This window comes from Ovis canadensis, chromosome 23, assembly GCF_042477335.2.
Source record: "Ovis canadensis isolate MfBH-ARS-UI-01 breed Bighorn chromosome 23, ARS-UI_OviCan_v2, whole genome shotgun sequence".
NCBI classification, from domain to species: Eukaryota; Metazoa; Chordata; class Mammalia; order Artiodactyla; family Bovidae; genus Ovis; species Ovis canadensis.
Window position 1 is genome coordinate 19,105,134 of NC_091267.1, and position 15,787 is coordinate 19,120,920.

A 15,787-nucleotide genomic window follows, 5' to 3' on the forward strand; every position below is an offset into this window, starting at 1 on the left:
CTAGATACTAGTTCTTTGTTGGCTCTGTGGATTCAAATATCTTCTATTCTGTAGCTTGCATTTTCATCTTCTTAGGAAGGTCTTTGTTGAGCATTTTTTAAAAGAAAAGATTGTAATGAGAAATAATTGTAATTATTTCTTTTATGAATCATACTTTTGTCCCAAGTCTGCACATTTTTGTCTAGCTCTAGTTTCCAAGATTTTCCCTTCTTTTTTCTAAAAGTTGTATAGTTTCATATTTAAATCCATGGTCCATTTGTGTTAATATCTGTATAAGATATATGGCTTAGGTCGAAGTTATTATTTTGGCTTTGGATATCCAATTTTCTAGTACCATTTGTTGAAAATGGCTATCTTTCCTCCATTAAATTGCTTTTGCAACTTTGTCAAAAATCAATTGGACATCTTTTTGTGGTTCTATTTCTGAGCTCTCTATTCTGTTGCATTGATCCATGTGTCTATGCCTTCTGGAAATTCTTTTGATTACTCTGGCTATATAATAAATCTTGAAATCAGGTAGACTACTTCTTCCCACTTAATTTTTTTTAATTCAGCATTGTTTTAGCTGTTCCAGGTACTTTGCCAGTAATATAAATTTTGGGACAATCTTATGCATCTTTATAAAAATATTGCTAGGATGACAAGATTTTTAACAAACATTTTGCTTTAGAATATTCTTAGGTTTAGAGAAAAAATGTAAAGCTAATACAGAGAGTTCCCATACACAACATATCCTGTTTCCCTTATTAGCATTTTACAGTAGTGAAGTGCATCTGTTATAATTAGTACGTCAATATTCATTATTATTACCTAAGGTCCATGCTATATTTGGGCTTCTCAACTGGTGTAGTGGTAAAGAATCTGCCAGCGAATGCAGAAGATAAAGAGATGAGGGTTCAATCCCTGGGTCAGGAAGATCCCATGGAGTAGGAAATGGCAACCTGCTCCAGTTAATCTTGCCTGAAGAATCCCAAAGACAGAGGAGCCTAACAGGCTACAGTCCACCATGTCGCAAAGAGTTGGACATGACTAAGCACACACACACACACACACACACACACACCCCTATGTAATTATTGTGGCTGCCATTCCTCTTATTCAACTTCTGGGGTTCTTTCTGTTCATCAGGCTTCTTTACTGTAAAGTTACTATTTCTTCTCCTCTTTTCATACTCTGCCCTTTTCAACAAAGTCACCATGCACAGCTCCTACATAAGGAGGGTGATATTTTGAGCTCTGCTCTGTCTCCTTGATGGTAGAACATCTTCATAAATTTTTTGGAATCCTTCTACTCAGATTTCTCTCTCTCACCCATTTATTTATTTAATCAATCATTTCTTTATTTCAGCTGAAAAGTGAAAAGTGAAAGTCGTTCAGTTATTTCTGACTCTTTGTGATTCCATGGAATTATCCAGGCCAGAATACTGGAGTGGGTAGCCTTTCCCTTCTACAGGGGATCTTCCCAACCCAGGGATCAAACCCAGGTCTCCCACATTGCAGGCAGATTCTTTACCAGCTAAGCCACAATGAAAGCCCAAGAATACTGGAGTGGGTAGCCTATCCCTTCTCCAGGGGATCTTCCTGACCCAGGAATCAAATTGGGGTCTCCTGCACTGCAGGGAGATTCTCTACCAACTGAGCTATGAGGGAAGCTCAACTATGAGGTAAGCCCAACTCACCTATATTTATGTCATCTGCTAAGTCACTTCAGTTGTGTTTGACTCTGTGTGACCCCATAGACGGCAGCCCACCAGGCTCCCCCGTCCCTGGGATTCTCCAGGCAAGAACACTGGAGTGGGCTGCCATTTCCTTCTCCAATGCATGAAAGTGAAAAGTGAAAGTGAAGTCACTCAGTCGTTTCCGACTCTTCATGACCCCATGGACTGCAGCCTACCAGGCTCCTCCGTCCATGGGATCTTCCAGGCAAGAGTACTGGAGTGGGTTGCCATTGCCTTCTCCAATTTATGTCATAGTTTAGTATAATCCATAAGTACTTTTTATTTTTTCTCAAATTGTTCCAGCTTTGATCACTGGGAGACCTTTCAATTAGGTTCTTTGTCTCTTCGATACACCCTTCATTGTTTTTGTTTGATTTGAGTTGTTTTTCTCTTTGAGTATTTCCTTACACACTGCCTCTAAAAAATCTCCAGGCTCATCTCACGTATTTGCTATGCTACTCCTATACTACACCCTTTCTCCAGGGATATTGGGTCATGGTTTCTTTTATTAAATAATGTTATTATAAATTGATTAGTGTTTTTAATTAGTAAAACATCACCTATTATTTCATTTCAAAAGGCAGCAAAATAGTTATTGCTCAGTGGGCCTTAGCAGTTAGGAAGAAGGCAGGAAAAATATTATAGTAGAAAAAGCACATTATAAAAATACATTATATTTACAGAAATTATGTACTCTGCTTTTTTAAGTTTAGATTTTAACTATTAATTTTAGGCACTTTCAAGGAAATGCATCTTGCCTCTCAGACTTGGTGAAGATAATTAGGTTTTCCATCTGGCCTGGATACATTTGATTTCTGCATTATATACAGTGTGTGAAAACTACATGATATATAGTGAACTTCATTATTAATTTCCTTGTCCATAGTTACAGGTCAAAACAGCCTTGTGTTGACAATATAACACCACCAAAATTAAAAGACTATTTCATCATATTTATACTTTTACATTAGTACAGATTTTGGAAGATAAATTACTGTTGAATAACAAATCGGAGCCTCCCTCTCAATTTTTCCTCATGATAATGATCCATTTCTATTTAAAACTCTCAATTTCATAGTATTTAATTTAACCTGATTATAAAGGTTAGGTTTATGGTATAAAAAGTCATTTTCTAGACTTCTTAAATGAATTTAGTTTGAAAAACCCAGAATTCAAACTTAATAAAATATTCACATATGATTTCAGAGCATTATTATAATTCCAATTTTAATTTTAACTTATTTGTTAAAGTACTAGCTCCAATGTAGTAAAATGCATTTGATAGTAGCACTCAAAATAAAAATGTTGTACATTTTCAAACATGTACCCATTTAGTGTGATAGTGGTAAACATAATCTAGAGTACAGTTACACACGATTATATGAACTGATTTGATTTGAAATGATTTATATCTTAAAGAAATAATATATCTAAAACTATAAAAAATATGAAGTAAACTATAATTTGATTAGTTTACCTCTTTACATACAGAAACATTTTTCAAGTCAGGTATCAGTTTAGTTTAGTTCGGTATTTGTTGGGCAACAATTTCTCTGTTGTGGAAACTGCAGAAGACCATGATCAAAGGAGATAATGTCAGATGCTAAACTGCCCATTGAGTTTATAATGTTAGAAGCAAGACTGTGTGCTCAGTTGCTCAGTTGTGTCAGACTGTTTTGTAACCCTATGGACTGTACCCCCCGAGGTTCCTCTGTCCATGGGATTTTCCAGCTAGAATATTGTGGAGTAGATTGCCATTTCCTAATCCGGGGGATCTTCCCAACCCAGGGATTGAACCTGCATCTCTTATGTCTCCTGCATTGGCAGGCAGATTATTTACCACTGAGCCACCTGGGATTCCCATGTAGAAGCAAGACTACACTTCTTTCAAATGAATAGTTCAGTGGTGGCAAAATCTCAAACAGAAACATATTCTGTTAAATTAGGCTACAGTGACATAATTTTCTCAATAGGATTAACTAGATAATTTTAACATGCATGCCACTTTTAAATCACCCTCCAAAGTACTCAATTAATGCTCTCCATTCAAAATATCCTCAATATATTTTAATGGTTTGCCTGAACAAGATGAAAAGCTTTCCTTTACTCCAAATCAACTCAAGTTGTTTATCATCTTAAAAGTTTAATTTAAAAGTTAAAACCAATACAGTATTATAAAGTAAAATAAAGTAAAAATAAAAAGTTAAAAAAAAAACATATCATGGTGTTTAATCCAACAGTTTTGGATATCAGATCAGCGTTTTATTCTCAATGCCAGAATTTATAATAATTTGTAAGCCCTGTGACCCTAGGCTAGATTTCCTAAACTACAAAATGGGGAGAAATAGTACCTACCTCACAGAATTATTATAAAGGTCGGTTCTGCTATTTTAGTGTTGTAATGATCACTATAATCAGTTCAGTTCAGTTCAGTCTCTCAGTCATGTCCGACTCTTTGCGATCCCATGAATCACAGCACGCCAGGCCTCGCTGTCCATCACCAACTCTCAGAGTTCACTCAGACTCATGTCCATCGAGTCCATGATACTATCCAGCCATCTCATCCTCTGTCGTCCCCTTCTTCTCCTGTCCCCAATCCCTCCCAGCATCAAAGTCTTTTCCAATGAGTCAAATCTTCGCATGAGATGGCCAGAGTACTGGAGTTTCAGCTTTAGTATCATTCCTTCCAAAGAAATCCCAGGGTTGATCTTCAGAATGGACTGGTTAGATCTCCTTGCAGTCCAAGGGACTCTCAAGAGTCTTCTCCAACACCACAGTTCAAAAGTATCAATTCTTCGGTGCTCAGCCTTCTTCACAGTCCAACTCTCACATCCATACATGACTACTGGAAAAACCATAGCCTTGCCTAGACGGACCTTAGTCGGCAAGGTATTGAATGCTAATTACTACAAACAATATATTCCAAATATTTTAACAATTTCAAGTTTCAAAACAGGCTCTGACAACGGTTCATTTGTTACAAGTAGTCGACAATAATGCATACATATGGAATCTAGAAAGGTGGTCCTGGTGAACCTGCTGGGCAGCAATGGAAATGCGGATGAAGAAAAGAGACTCTTGGACACGGCTGGAAGGAGAAGGTGTGACGAACTGAGAGAGTATCCAGGAAACACACACGTTGCCATGCGTAAAATTAGATAGCCAGTGCAGATTTGCTGTATGATACAGGGAGCTCAAACTTGGTGTTCTGTGACAACCTAAAGGAGTGGGAAGTGGGCGGGAGGGGGCATATATATACCCATGGCTGATTCATGTTGATGTACGGCAGAAACCAACAGAACATTGTAAGGCAATTATCCTCCGATTAAAATAGATTAATTCAGAAAAGAATTGTGTTCCTTTTATACTCTTTATACATTTATTGAATTCAGGACAGAACAACACTGTGGTATAGTCAAAGAAAAGTGGTTATTTTTAAATTTTTAGGTACTTATGCTTGAGCCAGAGTATCTAAACTACATGCCTGGTGCAACAAAATTAACAGCACCTGAACTCTTCAATATATTTCACAGTGTTAAGCTCTATTCCGCAAGTATTTCTTTATGCTACACTCACATATACATATGTGTGTGTGTGTGTGTGTGTGTGTGTGTGTATCAAATATTTTTGGAATATCTGTGTCAACTCCTTGAAAATCATACATTGGGCTTTCAGTCATGGCTATGTAATGAAGTTTGGACTCTGCAAAATAACTCTTACCAAATTTAGAAGTCTGTTTCTTATTTTAATGCAATAAAGACACAAAAGTGGGTTCTCTGTTCCAGTTTTTTGACACTGTGTTAACCAATACTTCACAATTTACCAACACCTAGATTTGCCAGGCAGACCTCTGTGTTTTCCTTGAACTCAAGTGTACCTCCAGCTATTTAAAAGTGCCAAGCAGGGTTCAATATGTATATATTGGTTTGCTGCTATAAGAGAGGAGCTGCAATACAGATCTTTCGCTTTTATTATTTGAAGTCATATTCACAACTCAAGCCAAATGTTTTTCTTTTCAAAGTTAATGCACTGAAGTGGAAGCCAAGAAAAAAGGATGCTGTGAAAGCTGTCATAAATCTTATAATAGTCTATAAGATTTTTTTGGCAATGCATGCATCCAAATAAAGGGTTTTCGTTTTCTGTTAAAGGCTTTGTTTATAGGTTGATAAATGGCACATATACCAAAACCCATTTTTTTGTGTCACTCTTATACAAAATTAGCTTTTAGCACAGAAGTAGATGGCTGTACTGTCACAAAGTTTTAACTAAGAAACAGAATTTATGCTCATAAGCTTCTTTTTCCCCTTAGGAATGAGGCAGGAATCTCTCACAACCCTCAATATTTAAAAGGGGAGCATGCGTCACACCTGTGGTGGAGATTCAACAGCTAGCTGGTGAATGACTACATGCATGAATGAATGGTGATTAATCCTTGACCTAAAGATTATGATCCAAACATGATCTTGCTACCAACTTTGAGATACTCAAATCTTTGTTTAGCTATAACCCTTCATTTGAGCATGGAATGTCAGTGCATGAGGTCACTTTTTCCAGTCGAAAGGAGTTTAGGGTTCACATTTTAGAGTCAGTTCTGAAGGAGAATGCAGCTCTTGGACCATATATGAATTTAGTCCCCATCTTTCATGATAAATCGTACCCTTGTTATTCATTTTCTGTTCATAATTTCAAAACAGGCTCTGACAGGGGCTCATTTATTACAAGTAGTAGACAAAGAATCTGTGCTCCTTTTATCCTGTTCACACATTTATTGAATACAGGGAAGACCAATACTGTGGAATAGTCTAAGCAAAGTGGATTGATTTTCTATTTTTAGATGGCTATGCTTGAGCCAGATTATCTAAAGTACATGCAACATCACTATAGCACCTGAACTATATTATCTGATTCACGACTGAGCATACCTTCTGGACGTCTAAGGTCCTAACCACTTTTCCCAGTCTCTACAACCACTTACTGAGGAACCAGCTCAGCTTCCAGATTCACTCACATCATCTCCTAAAGCTATACACAACAGTGACAAGTGTTGCCATTTAAAACCTTCATCAATCTCCCACGGATTCCTTTTTCTGGTTTTAGATGTTAACTTTATCATTTCAGTTTTTTTTTTTTTTTTTTTTTTGCTAGATTCTCTTAGATGCGGTCAATTAAATTGGTCTTTAAGAGATCCACATTATCCTCAAGGTACCTTTTAAGATTCATGACAATTAAAGTGCAGTTAGTCCATATAGCTGTCATATTTTTCCCCCCTGTGGAGTTCAACCAAGCAAAGATGTAAATTTCTCAGCAAAGGAGTGACTTTAAAAAAAAAAAAATTGAAGAGCACAGGCATGCCAGGTGTCTGGTGAAGGTCATCCTCTTGGTTCATGGACAATCACTTTATCTTCATGTGGCAAAGACACACAGAGAGAAGAGTTGTACTGGTGGTGGTTTAGTTGCTAAGTCATGTCTGACCCTCACGATCCCATGAACTGTAGCCCATCAGGGCTACTGTCCATGAGATTTTCCAGGCAAGAACACTAGAGTGGGTTGTCATTTCCTTCCCCTGTGGATCTTCCCAATGTGTGTCTGGTGAAGATCATCCTCCTGGTTCACAGACAATCATTTTATCGTCACATGGCAAAGACAGAGAGAGAGAAGAGGAGAGAGAGAAGAGGAGAGAGAGAAGGCAGGCAGGAAGGAGAGGGGAAGGACAAAGAGACAAAGAGAGCAGAGAGCATTAGCTCTCTGATATTTCTTTTGTAAGGACATTAATCCTCTTAGAAGGGTTTCACTCTTGGGAGCCAATTACATTCCAAAGGCCCCATCTCCAAATATTAATACCAATACACTAAGGATTAGAGTTTCAAAGTACTGAATCTGGCTGGGAGGGAGGGGCACAAAAATTTGGTCTAGAGTACACATCCTTCAAGCCTCAGTTCCCACAGAGTAATGTACAATTTAAGTGTGCTCACACATGTTAAGGGCGAGAACCCAGAGTAAAAGAAACCCCATTCTGTTAGAAAAAGGGCTGCCATTAAAACTGCTCAAATTTGGTGATAGACAGAGATACTAATTTTATGTTCGTAGATAAGGTGTCCTAGAGAGAGGGACCTTTGTATTTTTCTTTGTATTTGCCATGCAGACCTGTTTGAAAAAAAAAAAAAAAAGGCATGGAATGAAAGCTATCAGTTCATTCAGAAAATAGGAAGAAATGCTAGAAACAAAGGAAGATTTCCTCTTAACAACAAACAACAAAATCTTGAGTTAATCAAAAGGAAACAGAGAACAAATGGAAAAATATAAAACAACTAGTGCAGTGGTAGATTTTAATATGATACCCATAAACAATATGCACCAAACACAGAGATATACTAAAGTAGATGGGAGAGAAAAAAATACCACATGAATGTTAGCTACAAGAAAGCTGGAGTAGCTATATCAATATTTGACAAAGTAGACTTCAGAATAGGCAAACTAGTGACAAAAATGGATAATTCTTAATGAGAAAGCTAGACATTCTCAAAGAAGACATAACAGTCCTAACTAGGCCTGTGAGAACAGAGGCTTGAAGCTTATAAAACAAATACTGGTAGAAGTGAAAGAAGAGACAAACACACAGTTACAGATGCAGATCACAATACACAGGTCTCAGCAACTGATAAGGCTATTAGGCCCAAAATTTATACTGGAAACATATATATATATATATATATATATATATAATGACCTGAAAACACTATCAGGGAACAGGCTATATTCATTTATAATGAGCCAGCCAACAACAGGGAACACTCTTTTTTTTTTTTTTTTTTCAAGTATGCTTAGAATATCCACAAAGAGTAAACCTATCTTACGCCATGCGGAACACAATAATAGTGGGAGACTTTAATATCCCACTCACACCTATGGATAGATCAACTAAACAGAAAATTAACAAGGAAACACAAACTTTAAATGATACAATAGACCAGTTAGACCTAATGGAAATCTATAGTACATTTCACCCCAAAACAATGAATTTCACCTTTTTCTCAAGCACACACAGAACCTTCTCCAGGACAGATCACATCCTGGGCCATAAATCTAGCCTTGGTAAATTCAAAAAAAAAAAATGAAATCAATCCAAGCATCTTTTCTGACCACAATGCAGTAAGATTAGATCTCTATTACAGGAGAAAAACTATTAAAAATTCCATCATATGGAGGCTGAATAACACGCTGCTGAATAACCAACAAATCACAGAAGAATTCAAAAAAGAAATAAAAGTATGCATAGAAATGAATGAAAATGAAAACACAACAACCCAAAACCTGTGGGACACTGGAAAAACAGTGCTAAGGGGAAAGGTCATAGTAATATAGGTGTACCTCAAGAAACAAGAAAAAAGTCAAATAAATAACCTAACTCTACACCTAAAGCAACTAGAAAAGGAAGAAATGAAGAACCCCAGAGTTAGTAGAAGGAAAGAAATCTTAAAAATGAGGGGAGAAATAAATGCAAAAGAAACAAAAGAGACCACAGCAAAAATCAACAAAGCCAAAAGCTGGTTCTTTGAAAGGATAAATAAAATTGACAAACCATTAGCCAGACTCATCAAAAAACAAAGATAGAAAAATCAAATCAATAAAATTAGAAAGGAAAATGGAGAGATCACAACAGACAACACAGACATACAAAGGATCATAAGAGACTACTATCAGCAATTATGTGCCAATAAAATGGACAACGTGGAAGAAACAGACAAATTCTTAGAAAAGTACAACTTTCCAAAACTGAACCAGGAAGAAACAGAAAATCTTAACAGACCCTTCACAAGCACAGAAATTGAAACTGTAATCAGAAATCTTCCAGCAACAAAAGCCCAGGTCTAGATAGCTTCACAGCTGAATTCTACCCAAAATTTAGCGAAGAGCTAACACCTATCCTACTCAAACTGTTCCAGAAAATTGCAGAGGAAGGTAAACTTCCAAACTCATCCTATGAGGCCACCATCACCCTAATACCAAAACCGGACAAAGATGCCACACACAAAAAAGAAAACTACAGGCCAATATCACTGATGAACATAGATGCAAAAATCCTTAACAAAATTGTAGCAAGAAGAATCCAACAACACATTAAAATGATATACCATGACCAAGTGGGCTTTATCCCAGGGATGCAAAGATTCTTCAATATCTGCAAATCAATCAATGTAATACACCACATTAACAAATGGAAAAATAGAAGCCATATGATTTTCTCAATAGATGCAGAGAAGGCCTTTGACAAAATTCAACATCCATTTATGATAAAAACTCTCCAGAAAGCAGGAATAGAAGGAACATATTTCAACATAATAAAAGCTATACATGATAAACCCACAGCTAACATTATCCTCAGTGGTGAAAAATTGAAAGCATTTCCCCCAAAGTCAGGAACAAGACAAGGGTGCCCATTTTCACCACTACTATTGAACATAGTTTTGGAAGTTTTGTCCACAGCAATCAGAGCAGAAAAAGAAATAAAAGGAATCCAAATTGGAAAAGAAGAAGTAAAACTCTCACTGTTTGCAGATGACATGATCCTCTACATGGAAAACCCTAAAGACTCCACCAGAAAATTACTAGAGCTAATCAATGAATATAGTAAAGTTGCAGGATATAGAATCAACACTCAGAAATCCCTTGCATTCCTATACACTAATAATGAGAAAATAGAAAGGGAAATTAAGAAAACAATTCCATTCACCATTGCAACAACAAGAATAAAATACTTAGGAATGTATCTACCTAAAAAACCTAAAGACCTATATATAGAAAACTATAAAACACTGGTGAAAGAAATCAAAGAGGACACTAATAGATGGAGAAATATACCATGTTCATGGATCAGAAGAATCAATATAGTGAAAATGAGAATACTACTCAAAGCAATCTACAGATTCAATGCAATCCCTATCAAGCTACCAACGGTATTTTTCACAGAGCTAGAACAAATAATTTCACAATTTGTATGGAAATACAAAAAACTTCCAATAGCCAAAGCAATCTTGAGAAAGAAGAATGGAACTGGAGGAATCAACCTGCCTGACTTCAGGCTCTACTACAAAGCCACAGTCATCAAGACAGTATGGTACTGGCACAAAGACAGAAATATAGATCAATGGAACAAAATAGAAAGCCCAGAGATAAATCCACACACATATGGACACCTTATCTTTGACAAAGGAGGCAAGAATATACAATGGATTAAAGACAATCTCTTTAACAAGTGGTGCCAGGAAAACTGGTCAACCACTTGTAAAAGAATGAAACTAGAACACTTTCTAACACCATACACAAAGATAAACTTAAAATGGATTAAAGATCTAAAGGTAAGACCGGAAACTATAAAAGTCCTAAAGGAGAACATAGGCAAAACACTCTCCGACATAAATCACAGCAGGATCCTCTGTGACCCACCTCCCAGAATACTGGAAATAAAAGCAAAAATAAACAAATGGGACCTAATTAAAATTAAAAGCTCCTAGAGGAGAACATAGGCAAAGCACAGCAGGATCCTCTATGACCCACCTCCCAGAATATTGGAAATAAAAGCAAAAATAAACAAATTGGATCTAATTAAAATTAAAAGCTTCTGCACAACAAAGGAAACTATAAGCAAGGTGAAAAGACAGCCTTCGGAATGGGAGAAAATAATAGCAAATGAAGTAACTGACAAACAACTAATCTCAAAAATATACAAGCAACTCCTGAAGCTCAATTCCAGAAAAATAAACAACCCAATCAAAAAATGGGCCAAAGAACTAAATAGACATTTCTCCAAAGAAGACATACGGATGGCTAACAAACACAGGAAAAGATGCTCAACATCACTCATTATCAGAGAAATGCAAATCAAAACCACAATGATGTACCATTTCACACCAGTCAGAATGGCTGCAATCCAAAAGTCTACAAGCAATAAATGCTGGAGAGGGTGTGGAGAAAAGGGAACCCTCTTACACTGTTGGTGGGAATGAAAACTAGTACAGTCACTATGGAGAACAGTGTGGAGATTCCTTTAAAAACTAGAAATAGAACTGGCTTATGACCCAGTAATCCCACTGCTGGGCATAGACACTGAGGAAACCAGAATTGAAAGAGACACGTGTAGCCCAATGTTCATCGCAGCACTGTTTATAATAGGCAGGACATGGAAGCAACCTAGATGCCCATCAGCAGATGAATGGATAAGAAAGCTGTGGTACATATACACAATGGAGTATTACTCAGCCATTAAAAAGAACAGATTTGCATCAGTTCTAATGAGGTGGATAAAACTGGAGCCTATTATACAGAGTGAAGTAAGCCAGAAAGAAAAACACCGATACAGTATACTAATGCATATATATGGAATTTAGAAAGATGGTAACTATAACCCTGTATGCGAGACAGCAAAAGAGCCACAGATGTATAGAACAGTCTTTTGGACTCTGGTAGAGGGAGAGGGTGGGATGATTTGGGAGAAATGCACTGAAACATGTATCATATCATAGAAGAAATGAATTGCCAGTCCAGGTTTGATACAGGATGCTTGTGGCTGGTGCACTGGGATGACCCAGAGGGATGGTACGGGGAGGGAGGAGGAAGGGGGGTTCAGGATGGAGCAAAACCAATACAATATTTTAAAGTAATTAGCCTCCAGTTAAAATAAATAAATTTAAATTAAAAAAAAATTAAAAGAATCAAAACCATGCAAGTTCTGTTCTCAGAGCTCAATATAAATTTTTTCTTTTCTAAAAAAAATTGTTTCAATTGAAGAATAATTACTTTACAATATTGTGTTGGTTTCTTCCATACATCAACATGAAGCCACCAGATGTACACATGTCCCCTCCCTTTTGAACCTCCCTGCAACCTCCCACCCCATCCCACCCCTGTGGGTTGTCACAGATCACCAGATTTGAGCTCCCTTATCATATAGTAGGGCACGACTGAGCGACTTCACTTTCACTTTTCACTTTCACTTTTCACTTTCACGCACTGGAGAAGGAAATGAGAAACCCACTCCATTGTTTTTGCCTGGAGAATCCCAGGGACGGGGGAGCCTGGTGGGCTGCCGTCTACGGGGTCACATGGAGTCGGACACGACTGAAGCGACTTAGCAGCAGCAGCAGACATAGCGTAAGTTCCCACTGGCTATTTCACATGTGGTAGTGCATATGTTTCTCTGCTACTCTCTGCAGTTTGTCCCACCCTCTTCTTCCCACCCTGTGACCACAAGTCAGTTCTCTATGTCTGGGTATACACTGCTGCCCTGCAAACAGGTTCACCAGTACCATCTTTCTAGAGTCCACATATGTGTGTTAATATATACGATTTTCTCTTTCTGACTTACTTCACTCTGTATGATACACTCTAGGTTCATCCACCTCATTAGAACTGACTCAAATGCATTCTTTATTATGGCTGAATATAATATATATTATATAAAATTATGTAATATAATGAAAATATTCCCCCACAGCTTCCTTATCCATTCATCTCTCAATGGATGTCTAGGTTGCTTCCATGTCCTAACTATTATAAATAGTACTGATATAAACATTGGGTACATGTGTCTTTTTCAATTATGGTTTTCTCAGGGTATGGTACATAATATAATTTAACTAAAATTCAGTAATGGTAAGATAACTGGAAAAGTTCCAAATATATGGAAGTTATGTTACATGCTTTAAAATAACCTATAGATCAAAGAAGAAGTTTACAGCAAAGTTATTAAAATATTTGCCTGAAAGCAAACGGAGTATAACATTGAGGGATTACATGCTTAGCTATTTTCCCAAAAGAGTAAAAGCAATTCATGCACCAAACTTGACACCACTCAAAAGTCATCAATATGAGAATGGGTCATACAATGTGTTATATCCATACCACCATACTACATAGCAATAAAAAGAATAAAGCATTTATACAGGCTACAAAATGCGTGAAAGTAAATATAGTTAGAGGAAGAAGCCAGGCAACTATCTTCCTTACTGCATGATACCATTTTTACAAAATACTAGAAAATACAATGCATTGTATCAAAAAAAAGAAGCAGATAAATCAATGATGACATGGGGATTAGGGGTCTAGGGAGGGTGGAATACTTTTGAAAGTGATGGATATGTTCATAGTTTTGATCACGAATTATGAGTCCTTAATGCACAAAAATCATAACATTAAGTAAGCATAGCAAGCATTCTATCATCAATGCAAACAGTATATTTTATTGTTGTTGTTCAGTCGCTAAGTCATGTTCAATCCTTTGCAACCCCATGGACTGCAGCACATGAGGCTTCCCTGTCGTTCCCTATCTCCCGGAGCTTGCTCAAATTCATGTCCATTGAGTCAGTGATGCCATCCGTCCATCTCATCCTCTGTCGTCCCCTTCTTCTCCTGCCCCCAGTCTTTCCCAGCATCAGGGTCTTTTCCAGTGAGTACACTCTTTGCATCAGGTGACTGAAATATTGAAGCTTCATCTTCAGCATTAGTCCATCTAACAAATATCCAGGGTTGATTTTCTTTAGTATTGACTAGTTTGATCTCCTAGCAGTCCAAGGGACTCTCAACACTCTTCTCCAGCACCGCAGTTTGAAAGCATCAATTCTTCGGTGCTCAGCTTTCCTTATGGCCCAATTATTACATCTGTACATGACTAATGGCAAAGTGTAACTTTGACTATACAGACCTTTGCTGCCAAAGTGTTGTCTCTGGTTTTTAATACACTGTCTAGGTTTGTCACAGCTGTCCTTCCAAGGAACAAGTGCATCTTAATTTTACGGCTGCAGTCACTATACACAGTGATTTTGGACTCCAAATAAATAAAATCTGTCACTATTTTCACTTTTTCCCCTCTATTTGCCATCAAGTGATGGGACCAGATGCCATGATCTTAGATTTGGAATGTTGAGTTTTAAGCCAGTTTTAGCATATAATAAATAATAAATATTTGTTAATACTGTTGATTTTTAATTATAAATTTTCATCAAGAACTAAAATATCAGTCATGGATTTCACAAGACAAATGACTTTCTTTCTCCTCGAGTGGCAGACTCTGATACAAGTAATTTAAAATTACATTTAGGCTATGCTTTATCCAACATCATGTGTTGCCTTTTCTAGCCAAACAATTCAAACACTGTCAAGTAAAGTATGGTATTATACCAATTATGCCCAAACAGTAATTAATGAAACTGACACAAAATGGTTGATTTATAGGTAGCTATATTTCCCTAATGGAACTTGTTAATGGAACCGAATTCTATTCAGGAATGTTGTTTAATGTCACACCACTTTATATTATGCTAAATTATTGTCAAACATAAAACAGGAAACAGCTTCTACTGAGTCTTAAATTAATCAAAACTATGCTGCAAACTTTTTGATTTGTGATTCAATACAAATTAGAGAAAATAAAAGTCAAAGTAACACAATGTAATGTAAGGACATCTGTATATTTTGGCAAGTAAATTGATGAACTGCAGTATACAGGAAATTAAAATATGTAAATCTGAAAACAACTTCATCTTACAAAGCACTTTAAATACTTGAAAATAAAATATCTGTTTATATGTTTTTTCTGAACATGTTCTCAAATGTAAGGTATTTAACAGAGCAAAGCTGATTCATATTTTTGCATATTATCTTTTAAATTAATAATTATTTTATTTTTATACTTAACAAAAGTAGTATCTCTGCTTTACAGACAATGTGACAAATAAAGAAAATACTGAACTCTGACAAAGAGCATATCTATACATTTATTAGTTTAAACCATGATAGTTTTCAAGTGTACATTATACCTACAAATATATTATATGTATTACTAACTGAATATTATTTCATAAAGATTTGAAATTGACATGCTATATTATCTTACAAAGGTGCTATAATTTGTGTACCAAATTCATTTCATTGGACACTTACATTCTATTGCTCAAAATTAGTTATTATAGCCTAAAAGTTTCCAAATATTATAAATATTTGAGGATACTTTGGCTGTGTTTTTCCCTTCAGGATGGTTAATTAGTTGGATGGATAATCTCTCAGTTTTCGTATATC